At 37.6% G+C, this 10,710-nt stretch overlaps 1 pseudogene; it reads right to left on the bottom strand.

The window, feature by feature from the left end:
- Positions 1-663: 663 nt before the first annotated feature.
- On the bottom strand, positions 664-3,045 carry LOC145106255 (protein FAR1-RELATED SEQUENCE 9-like; annotated as a pseudogene).
- Between the last annotated feature and the right edge of the window lie 7,665 nt (positions 3,046-10,710).

The raw sequence follows: 10,710 nt of genomic DNA, 5'->3' as shown, positions 1-10,710 counted from the left end.
GAATAGCAACGTACTTTGATTTTGTATTAGAAATAGCAAAGTTGTTTGATTTTTTACGATAATTAGCAATGTACCATTACTTTTCATCAGAAATAGCAATCTATATACGTATTTTGATAGAATCCACTGTTTCTTTTTCCACTTAGATTTCTCTATGATTGATATAATCTTGTGTATCTTTTTCTAATTGCAATATAAAGCATGACTCCTCCAATCCAGTTATGTACACAATGTGCAATCTTGCAAAGAAGATAATAAAGTTTCAATTTTAAATAATTATACAAAATCAGCAACGTACTTCTCGTTGTTAACCAGAATAACATGTTCTGACTTTTTATGGAAAATAGCAATTCATATACATATTTTTATAGAATCAGCAATGTACTTTTCATTTTAAGCCCATGGTAGCAACGTACTTTTATTTTTACCCTATATTAACAACCTACTTATATTTGTAACACATCTGTGTTAAAAACAAAAACCATCCAGATGTTTCATACACCATTTTTGTCCAAAATAAAATATAATTACCGCAATTATCCAAAATAGGTTTTCATACACCATTTATTTCCAAAACATAAAAAATGTGCCTATTTAAAACATAAAAAAAAATCAACTATCCAAAACAGAAACCATCCAAATTTCTCCCAACGACCAGACATATCACCATTGTTTCTCTTGCAACAATTCATCCGTCTGATACATGAAAAATAAAATAGTTAATATAATTATTATGCTAGTAAACTCATGACAATATAAAGTGATATTACAACTACCTTTCTTTTTGAACAACTAGTGGCGTAGTGACCCAATCCTTGACAGTAAGAGCAAGTTCTTTTCTTTGGCATTTCTAATGAAGACTTAATTCTTGTAGCATTTTTAGGCCGCCCTTTTGTATTAGTTGGACCAATAGGATCCCGTACAAACAATTGAGGCATCATATCTACTTGTGAAATTCCCGTAGAACAACCTTGAGATGCATTTTCAAATGCTTTAGGCTTTTCCTGAATCGTTAGATCATCTAAAAGCTTTATCAATACAGTATTGACTTTATCTATTTTTAAAGGGGATTCCTTTGCTTGTTCAATAACTTTGGTAAAATTTGAACGGACACACCATAAAGTGAATGCGCTCACCCCATTTTCATTATTCATTTCCTCTAGTCTGATACTACTATTACCCACCTTATACCTAGCATTAAGGGTCCACCGTGGTAAAATATAGTGATTCGGAAGTGTTTCAACATGCCTCTTCTTCATAACATACAAGCAATGCTTACATAAAATCCCACATATTTCATACTTAGCACATGAACATGTGACATTCATTTCACTCATAGAACGGAGTGTAACAGTTCGCCAATATGTTTTATCAACGTCAAGTTGCCCAACTCGGTATATAATTTCTTATTTACTTTTGCTTAACGTCTCATGAGTTAAATTGTTAGTGGCTTCCATCCATTCATTTTTAAAAACCTCAAAAACTTTTCTAGTGTAACACTCACCTGCTTTTGCTTCGATTGGATGCACAGAAGAAAGAACTGCCCTCGAGTTCATAGTCTTGAAGTCTTCATCTTCTTCGGCGGCCCTTCGAGTCTCTACTGCTTTTTCATATTGTAGTACAAATGCATTCAACATGGTGTTGGAATTGACAAATCCATCAAAAAAAGAATTAATACTCTCACTTTGTCCACTGGTTGTCATACCGGCCAAGAAAATATCTTTGAAGAAAGGTTTTGCCCAATGTATCCGTTGGTTATACATTTCACTTATCCAACAATTATGTTCCAGGTTATACCTACTACGCATAACTTCAAACTTTTTTTCAAATTATTCAATGGTGTCACTGTTTACCCAATGTCTATAAGATTCCTGAAAATCACTATAACGGGCAACAAATGGGCGAATGTGTTCCGGTTCGTGCCTTTTAATATGCCATTCACAAAAGCGGTGTCGAGTGTTTGGAAACACTTTTTTTTATCTCATTACCCATCGCTTTGTCTTGATCCGTAATAATTGCCTTTGGATGCTTGCTAAACATACACTTTAGGAAATTCTCGAATAACCATACAAATGTTTCTTCTTTTTCGTTTTCTAGCAATGCTCCACCAAAAAGTATAGATTGCCGATGATGATTAACCCCTATAAAGGGAGCAAATGGCATTTTGTATTTGTTTGTCATATAAGTGACATCAAACACAACAACATCTCCAAACTTAGTATAGGCGTCTCTTGATCTTCCATCAGCCCAAAATATATTCCTAGGAGAACCATCATCACACAAGTCCACAACAAAATACTGGTCATTATCCATTAATGCGTTATCTTGGAAATGCTTTATAAGTCCATAAAACTCCTTTCCCCTATACTGTTTTCGTTGCTCGGATAAGACATCAGCACATTGCTTTGAAGTAACATCGTCTTCATCTGAAGTTTTCATTGCGTTAATAGCCTTTTTAATTTGAGAAGGCTTCAAACCTGCTTGACCAAATTGCACCATAAGAGATCTGCATTCCATAGTACGGTGGAACTTCCCATGCGATCTATGCTTCATTACCTTCGTTGGTGTCAAGCTCAAGGCATGATTGTGTGTGTCATTAAACTTGTCCACGATCCATTTCTCATCCTTCTGTTTTGAAATTCGAATCATTGCTTTGCATCCCGTTCTTACTTCTCTACGACGTTTTATCACTTTTCCACTTGAATTATTAACTTTCAAGCATTTGAAACCTTCTTTGTTGCATACATATGTCTTCCGATAATGCTCATTTGTTGTCTTATTCTTAAATTTCCAATGAATACGTATACCAAATCCATGTAAAAATGCGTAATCATTATAAAATGTATACGCATCATTGGGTGTATCGAAAACCTTTCCAATAATACTTTGATCATTACCTGCACCTACGTCACATCCAAGATTGACACCATCATTATTTATTTTCTCCGATTCAGATGTCGATCCTGAATAACCATTATTTGCATCAATATCTTCATTTGTCTGTTTTTCAAAGGACGGATCTACTACTTGCATTTCTGAATCCATAATGTGGAATGTGACCTGCACCAAGAAAACCACACATCAATGTCATTCTACAATTAAAAAAGAAAGAAACAATTTTGGGTAAAATGGATTTGAGATACATGTTATGTATATTTTACCGTAGAAGTATAAAGACAATATAAGAGACTTTATATGTTTATGTAGATTGCAAGTATATTACACAGTAATATGTTAATTTAATGGTTTATGAAAACAAAAGATAAAAAGAGCACATGTGTCGTCAAGTACACAACTGATATCAATTTATTCATAAGGATTCTGTAAAGCAACAATTGATATCAATTTAATCATAAGGATTCTATAAAGCAGACAATCAAAGAAACAATGAATACTGTGATTTCTTGCATTGAAAAGTAATAACCAAAAACCCAATATATGTTTATTAAAAATTATGATTACATGTGATCGACCCCACTTTCTGCCACTAAATCGATTAAATATATTACTATAGTCTTGGCCAACTTGATTTGGATTTTTAATAAGTGAATCAACGGAATCAATTAGCAATTCTAAAAACAAGTAAAACATGTGTTTATCCATAATCCGTCGTGTAATAGGCGATTGGTTGTGAGGTATTTAAACTGCATATAATGAAATTAGGTGTGTAAACTGATTCTGAATTGAATGAATACGGACATACGTAATACGCACCTATAGGTCGCCGGGAAAAATGATGTTTTCTTCAATTAACGTACTTAGGTTTAAGAGGTGAGAAGAAGATGATGTTTTTTTAATTAATCTACGTGATCATGTAAGATATTAGATAATGTTCCGCCAAAAAAACGACGTGGTTTAATAAGTTCCACACCTAAGCTTATATGGGGCTGATATATATATTCACTTTTCCCATATATATATATATATATATATATATATATATATATATATATATATAATCCTAACTCACTCTTTCACTCACTCACTCACTCACACACTCTCTCTCTCTCTCTCTCTATATATATATATATATATATATATATATATATATATATATATATATGTATGTATGTATATATATAATGTCCAATTTTCATAATAAAATTTTCATTTTTAATTAAGGTGAAATTTCATTTTTATAAAATCCCATTTAAGAAAACCATTTGTTCCAAGATACATTGTTCTAAAAATCATAGTAATATAATAAACGCGAAATATCCATGGCATCTTATGAATGTGTATAGTCACGCCTTCGCCTTTCCACGATCATCATTGGTACCTGAAAATCATTAATCCACAACTGTAGGCCAAAACTTTGTGAGTTCTCTAAAAATACCACCCACCACAATATACATACAACGCATGTACACTGGGCCCACAACAAAATACTGGATTGCCCCAGGGCCTACATCATGAAGTTTGGATTGTCCTCGGGCCCACAACACGAAGACTGGATTTCCCCTTGGCCTACAATACGAAGACTGGATTTCCCCCATGTTTGTTGGCCTTCAGCACAAAGCATGGAGGCCTTAACCCACCCCCACCATATTATGTTGACATATGAAACAAACAAGCAATCAAGTAAACACATAAGCACATACAACTATCTACCCTAGTCTACATGTCTAATAGCTCACTACCGTATACTAGCCTCATACAGTACCCTAGACGATCAACATCCTACTCGTACTATAACCAATACACCACTATTCCTATACCCTAACATACAAGGATATACATTGTAATACATAGTATAGTGAGGTAACTTACCTGAATCAAAGACTCAAGAAACACAAATACATGCTCACTTACATTTATTACTCTGAAGAACTGACTAACATCAAACCAAGGTGGAACCTTAATCAATATCCAAATTCCTTCAAATTTGATGTAAGATCAAACTAATCAAAACGTCAACGGTCAACGGTCAACAAAAGTCAACAGGTCAACGACCCCCACGATGTGGCAAGCTCTTGGCCACGTCATGGCCAACTAAGGACAAAACCGTCGATCATCAAAAAACCACCACGCTGTGGCAAGCCCTTGGCCACGTTGTGGGATCTAGCAGAATGCTAACTTCTTCATTAAGTATTTAATCCTTTCAGATCTAAGCCCAAAGCTACATATCTACTCTTTCACACTGACTTAATGGATAAAGTTTCCTACTTTATCCATTAGAACTCCATACCAAGGCTAGATCTATAATCCTAAGTCCATTAAGTCCATAATGAGGCTATAACTTGAGCATGAGCACAAGATATTGTAACATCCCGTTTATTAAATAAGAAAATAGATAAAATTAATAAACGAATAGTAGCCCTAAATCCATAATAAGTTACCCGTGTGAGCCATAAGGAGTTAAATGTTATCATTTCAGGAAGTTGGAGTCCATTTTGTAACATATGAATCATAAATTCAAAATATTTTGTAGAGGAGGGGTTGTTTGGTAATTTTGGGGATTTATTTGAAAAGGATCCGGTGGAGTGAGACTAATCGTGGAAATATGCTAATATGTTTGAATGGGTGTTACGGGATTAAACCTGATACCCTTCCTTTATAGGGGCGTAGCTACACTATGTGAAGATGGGTCCTAGGACCTACCTTTTTTCTTTTTTAATACAACAATTCTATATAAAGAACCACGTTGATTTTGCCAAAATACCTACATTTTCATACTTTTTTCCAAAATACCTACATTTTCTATGTGAAGGTGGGTCCTAGGAACTACCTTATTTTTGCCAAAATACCTACATTTTCATACTTTTTTCCATTTCATTTATATAAGGAACCACGTTGATTTTGGTTCTAGATTCACCAATGTTCCTTTCCCGTTTGAAGAATCATAACCGAAACCCTAACCCTACTCCTTATGCAGCCGTCATGCGTGAACCTTCCAGCCGCCACCACCCGACTCCCTCTAGTTTTTCCGATCAGTTGAAGCGTCGAGTGACCGTCGATTCTTAGCCTACGTCAATGCCGCCATCCAGCACCATCGCTGTTCCCTTTGCCGACGACGACTAGGACCTCCAAAAGAATTCCCTTCCTCTGTTGTTGTTGCTGTCATTCACGATCACCGATTCCTTTCTCCTTTCTTCGCTCGCTACGCCCCAGCCCACGATTCCATTGTCGCCGCAGCTCCGAGCGGCTGCCTGTTGTGCTTCGATCGTTTCTTGCCACCTGAAGTGGCTGAGTTGGGTGCGTTTTCTATGTACAAGTCATGTTCGTGTGTGTGTGTGTGTGTGTTGTTGCTTCGACCGAGAGGTGTTTGTCGGTGTTTGTTGGCCGAACACCGAGAAGAGAACCACCATGGCCGCCAAACATGGTGGTTGTCGTTTCTGCCATCTCGTGCCACCACCAGCCACCGTGTGTGGGTGGATGTGTGTGTGTGCTTGCTTTCAATGGCGAGGTGTGGTATGAATGTCTTTGGCCGGAAAATCAAGGAAATCTCGTCACCACCACCGTGAGGTGGTGGCTGCCACATCATGCCACCATTCTGTCGGCACCATTCGCCACCTTTGGTGGATGTGTACACTTGTGTGTGATTCGACTGTTATTTGGGATGTTTTTGATGTGCTTTGGTCTAGAATCATAACCACCACCATGAGGCGGTGGCTGCCGCCGTGAGCCGCCGTTGACCACCACTGCCCGAGGTGGTAGTGGGTGGTGCCCGACTTATTTAACATTAATTAACCTAAAAACTTAACCATTGGACTAATTGGCACGCGATTGGGTTGGAAACCCTAATTAGGGTTTAGAAAACCCTAATTTTGGATATATTAGTTTTGGAATTGTCGGGACCCACATTTTGGACCATTGGATTGGAAATATGAATTAAGCCCGACCACATTATATGCTTGACTTAGTAGAGTGATGGACTTAATGGATTAAGTCCTTAATGGGTTAAGTGTTCTTAATTAACCCTAATCGTCATTTTATGTGAAAACCCTAATTGTGTTGGGTTTTGAGTTTGGCTTAGATGTTTGGATTCTTGATGGGCCATCTAAGAACAAGTATATGGAATAGAATATTTGGATGGGATTTAGGGTAAGGCCCATGTGAGGGGTTTGGGCCCAATTTGGAAAATTGGGCCATATGTTGGGCCTTGGATCATTGTTTCGCTTTTGGGCCTTTAGAGTGTGATTTTGGACCTTAAGCTTGAATCAAGGTAGGTTGGGGGTAAAATAGTATTTTTACCCCAAGCGTGGACTTATGGTTATGTATTGAAGCCCAATTATTAATTGGGTGTTGTTTTGATGTTGATAGTTTGGTAATCTGTCATCCAGCAGCTAGAGTTTTATCTGCGGGACATCAGTAGTGTGAGTTGAGTTACCTTCCCTGTATCAATGGTTCGAAGGAACCAATGCCGACCCACTAGTAGTTGTTTATAGGAGTGATGATTGTCTTTGTGATAATTGTCTGGTGTTCCACTATCTATTGAGATTTATGTGTTTACTGCTATGTTATTATGTGGTAGTGGTAAGGGGTGAAATAGACCCCATAATCGGTCGAAATAGACCAAAGGGGTAGGTCGGGCACCCAGATATGCCTGACAGTATGTTTATATATATGTATGTATGTTATTATGTGGTTTTTATAGGGGGTGAAATAGACCCCGTACCGATTGAAAGAGACCGAAGGGGTTGAAATATACACATTACCGGTTGAAAGAGACCGAAGGGGTTGATATATACCAAGTACTGGTTGAAAGAGACCGAAGGGGTTGAAATATACCTAGTACCGATTGAAAGAGACCGAAGGGGTTGAAATATATCCAGTACCGGTTGAAAGAGACCGAAGGGGTTGAAATATACCCAGTACCGGTTGAAAGAGACCGAAGGGGTTGCAAGCACCCATATATGCTTGATTGTTATGTATGTATGGTTTGGGGTATGTTGGGGGAACTCACTAAGCTTTGTGCTTACGGTTTTCAGTTTGTGTTTCAGGTACTTCGGTTTTCAAACAAAGGAGCTCCGGATGATTGCAGGGCACCCATCACATGTTTCCACATTTTATAATTTACTCTGATTTAAAATAATACTCATACATTTTCTTTGTTAAACTTGTATGGATAATGTTGAACGGTTTTGAGCATTTTAACACTCCTATGGTGTACATGCAACCCTAGAAATCTTGGATCTATGTTTTATCTATGATACATGCAAAATTGTTTTTCCAAGGTTCATAACCTATCTAGCATACATGGGGAACTTTTAAACATAAAAGTTAGTGGGAAATACATACCTTGTACCAGTTAGGATTCCTTGAAAACCTTGTGAGCCTAGCACCTCAAGTGTGATGCCTCAAATGTCTCACACAACACCAAATGCAATTGGAATGACTTAGAGAGTAATGAAGAACACTTAGAAATCGGCTAGCCCTCACTTGTATACTTAGTGGCCGATTTTGGTGAAAAACATGTAGCTTATATAGTGTGTTACAATTAGGGTTACACCATGTAAACCCTAATTGTCATGACTTTTCATTTCCATGACCCATGGGTTCTATAACCACCATGGAGCATCCATGGGGCATCCTATGTGTTTTAGTCCAACTTGATAATCCATGAAGCATTAGCCCACTATATAACTATGGATGATTTACACAATCAACCCATATATTTAATTAGTCTTCTTTTGATCACTTAATTAATTCCAAATTAATTCTTGATCAATACTAACTAAATAATACTATTAATATATTAGAACTTATAATATATTAATAAACCTTAAGTGTTATTTCTCTCATTTTAGTCTATCCAAATGCATGATGCCATGCAACCCAAATGGACCATGCTAATCGGGTCAAGTACATTCCAGAAATAGTTATGAACTTAGACACCTAATCTAACAGTCTCCCACTTGGATAAGTCTAATAACTATAACTGCAAGAATGACTTCAGGAACCGATCAGCAATCGTAGCTCTTTCAAGGTCTCTCGGAACTGAGATGATGATGATACGCCATTGAAGATAAGTTATCATATAATCCTCTGTTCTAGATATCAGCCGGACAAATACATGGAACAATGTCTTACTTATTGTCCAGCAGTTTGTTTCTCGATTTCCGATTTGTTTGACATAGAACTTAATTGAACACATCAACTTAGTTCTGACCTGGCCCGGTACATGGTTCAACACAAAATCATCGAGGGGCCCAGATGTCGCTTCTAATCCAAGAAGGAACAGATAAACTTCGACTCATATGCTTGTTCTACTACTTGTTGAATCATACACAAAGGCACGTTTTATAACATCGAGTTACCAATGCGTTTTTGTACAATCAATGCATAACCAACTCATAAGCAACAAGTCATATCACTTGTTTTGAAGACTTATATGATATTACCGTCTCGCGATCACTCGAGATAGATTCCATAAAGTGATACCAGCCAGCGTGGGTTGAATCCTATACTCAGAACTTATGAGCACTCATGAGTGTTGTAGCCATGTCCAACATCTTAAACCTCTACAACCAACTCATGACAGTCTTGATTCATACCTACTTCCAACATATGACTGACTGTGGAGAATTTGAATAATATGATATACCAAACATAATTATTCTGGAAGTCAAAACATGCAAAATGAAACGATAGTAAACGATTGACAAAAGATAGCAACACTTTACTCATAAATAAATACAACTTTTATTCATCATCAAATGTCAATTACTATTTACACATTTCAAAGCTATCTAACTACTAAAACTAATATCATCCTTCAGCCCTATTCTCCTTGCATGTTGGAGATGTTGAACCCTACCCAGTCCCTTCGTGAGGGGATCTGCTGGTTTCTCATCCGATGATACCCTCTTTCCCACGAGGAGTCCTTCTTCTATTCGATGTTTGATGAAATGATATTTTCTGTCGATGTGTCTGGATCTACCATGATCCCTTGGTTCCTTGGCTAAGGCAACTACACTTTCACTATCACAGAAAATCTTTATAGGCTCCTTTATAGCTGGTACAACTCCAAAATAACCAATGAAGTTCTTTAGCCATATAGCCTCCTTCGCTGCCTCGCTTGCCGCTATATAATCTGATTCGCAAGTTGAATCAGCCACTGTTTCCTACTTGGAACTTTTCCAAGAAATTGCTCCTCCCTTTAAGGTAAAGACCCAGCCTGACTGAGAGCGGAAATTATCCCTATCAGTCTGGAAGCTAGCATCACTATACCCTAATACTCTCAAGTCATCACTCCCACCGAGGGTAAGGACCCAGTCCTTAGTCCTCCGCAGGAACTTGAAAATGTTCTTTACCGCAGTCCAGTGAGCCTTGCCAGGGTTCCCCTGATATCCCCTGATATTTGCTGACCAGACTTACCAGTGTGCTATCACTGATAAGTGTATCACCTTCCGCAGTAATATGGAAACCATAGTAATGCTCAGGTGCATTCCTAACTCTCGTGGAACGCCTCAGAGGTACAGACTCGTCTGTCGGATCAATAGGAGTTTCTTCCTCAGGTTCATTACTAGGGTTTGAGGTTCCTTCACCACTTGACTCTTGAATTTCTTCAAGGTCAATTTGCCTCCCATTGTTTCCTTGGCTTATAAACTCTTTCTCGCGAAAGACTCCTCTCCTTGCTACAAAGACCACATTATCACTGGGTCTATAGAAGAGGTAACCAAAGGATCTCTGTGGGTAGCCGATGAAAATACACCTCTCACTTCGAGGTTCGAGCTTATCGTGCGATTCATGCCTCACAAAAGCCTC

This window comes from Lactuca virosa, chromosome 4, assembly GCF_052849685.1.
Source record: "Lactuca virosa cultivar CGN04683 chromosome 4, Lactuca_virosa_CGN04683_v6, whole genome shotgun sequence".
In the NCBI taxonomy this organism is placed as follows: Eukaryota; Viridiplantae; Streptophyta; class Magnoliopsida; order Asterales; family Asteraceae; genus Lactuca; species Lactuca virosa.
Note: the sequence above shows the minus strand (reverse complement) of the source record. Positions and strands in the feature narration are given on the sequence as shown.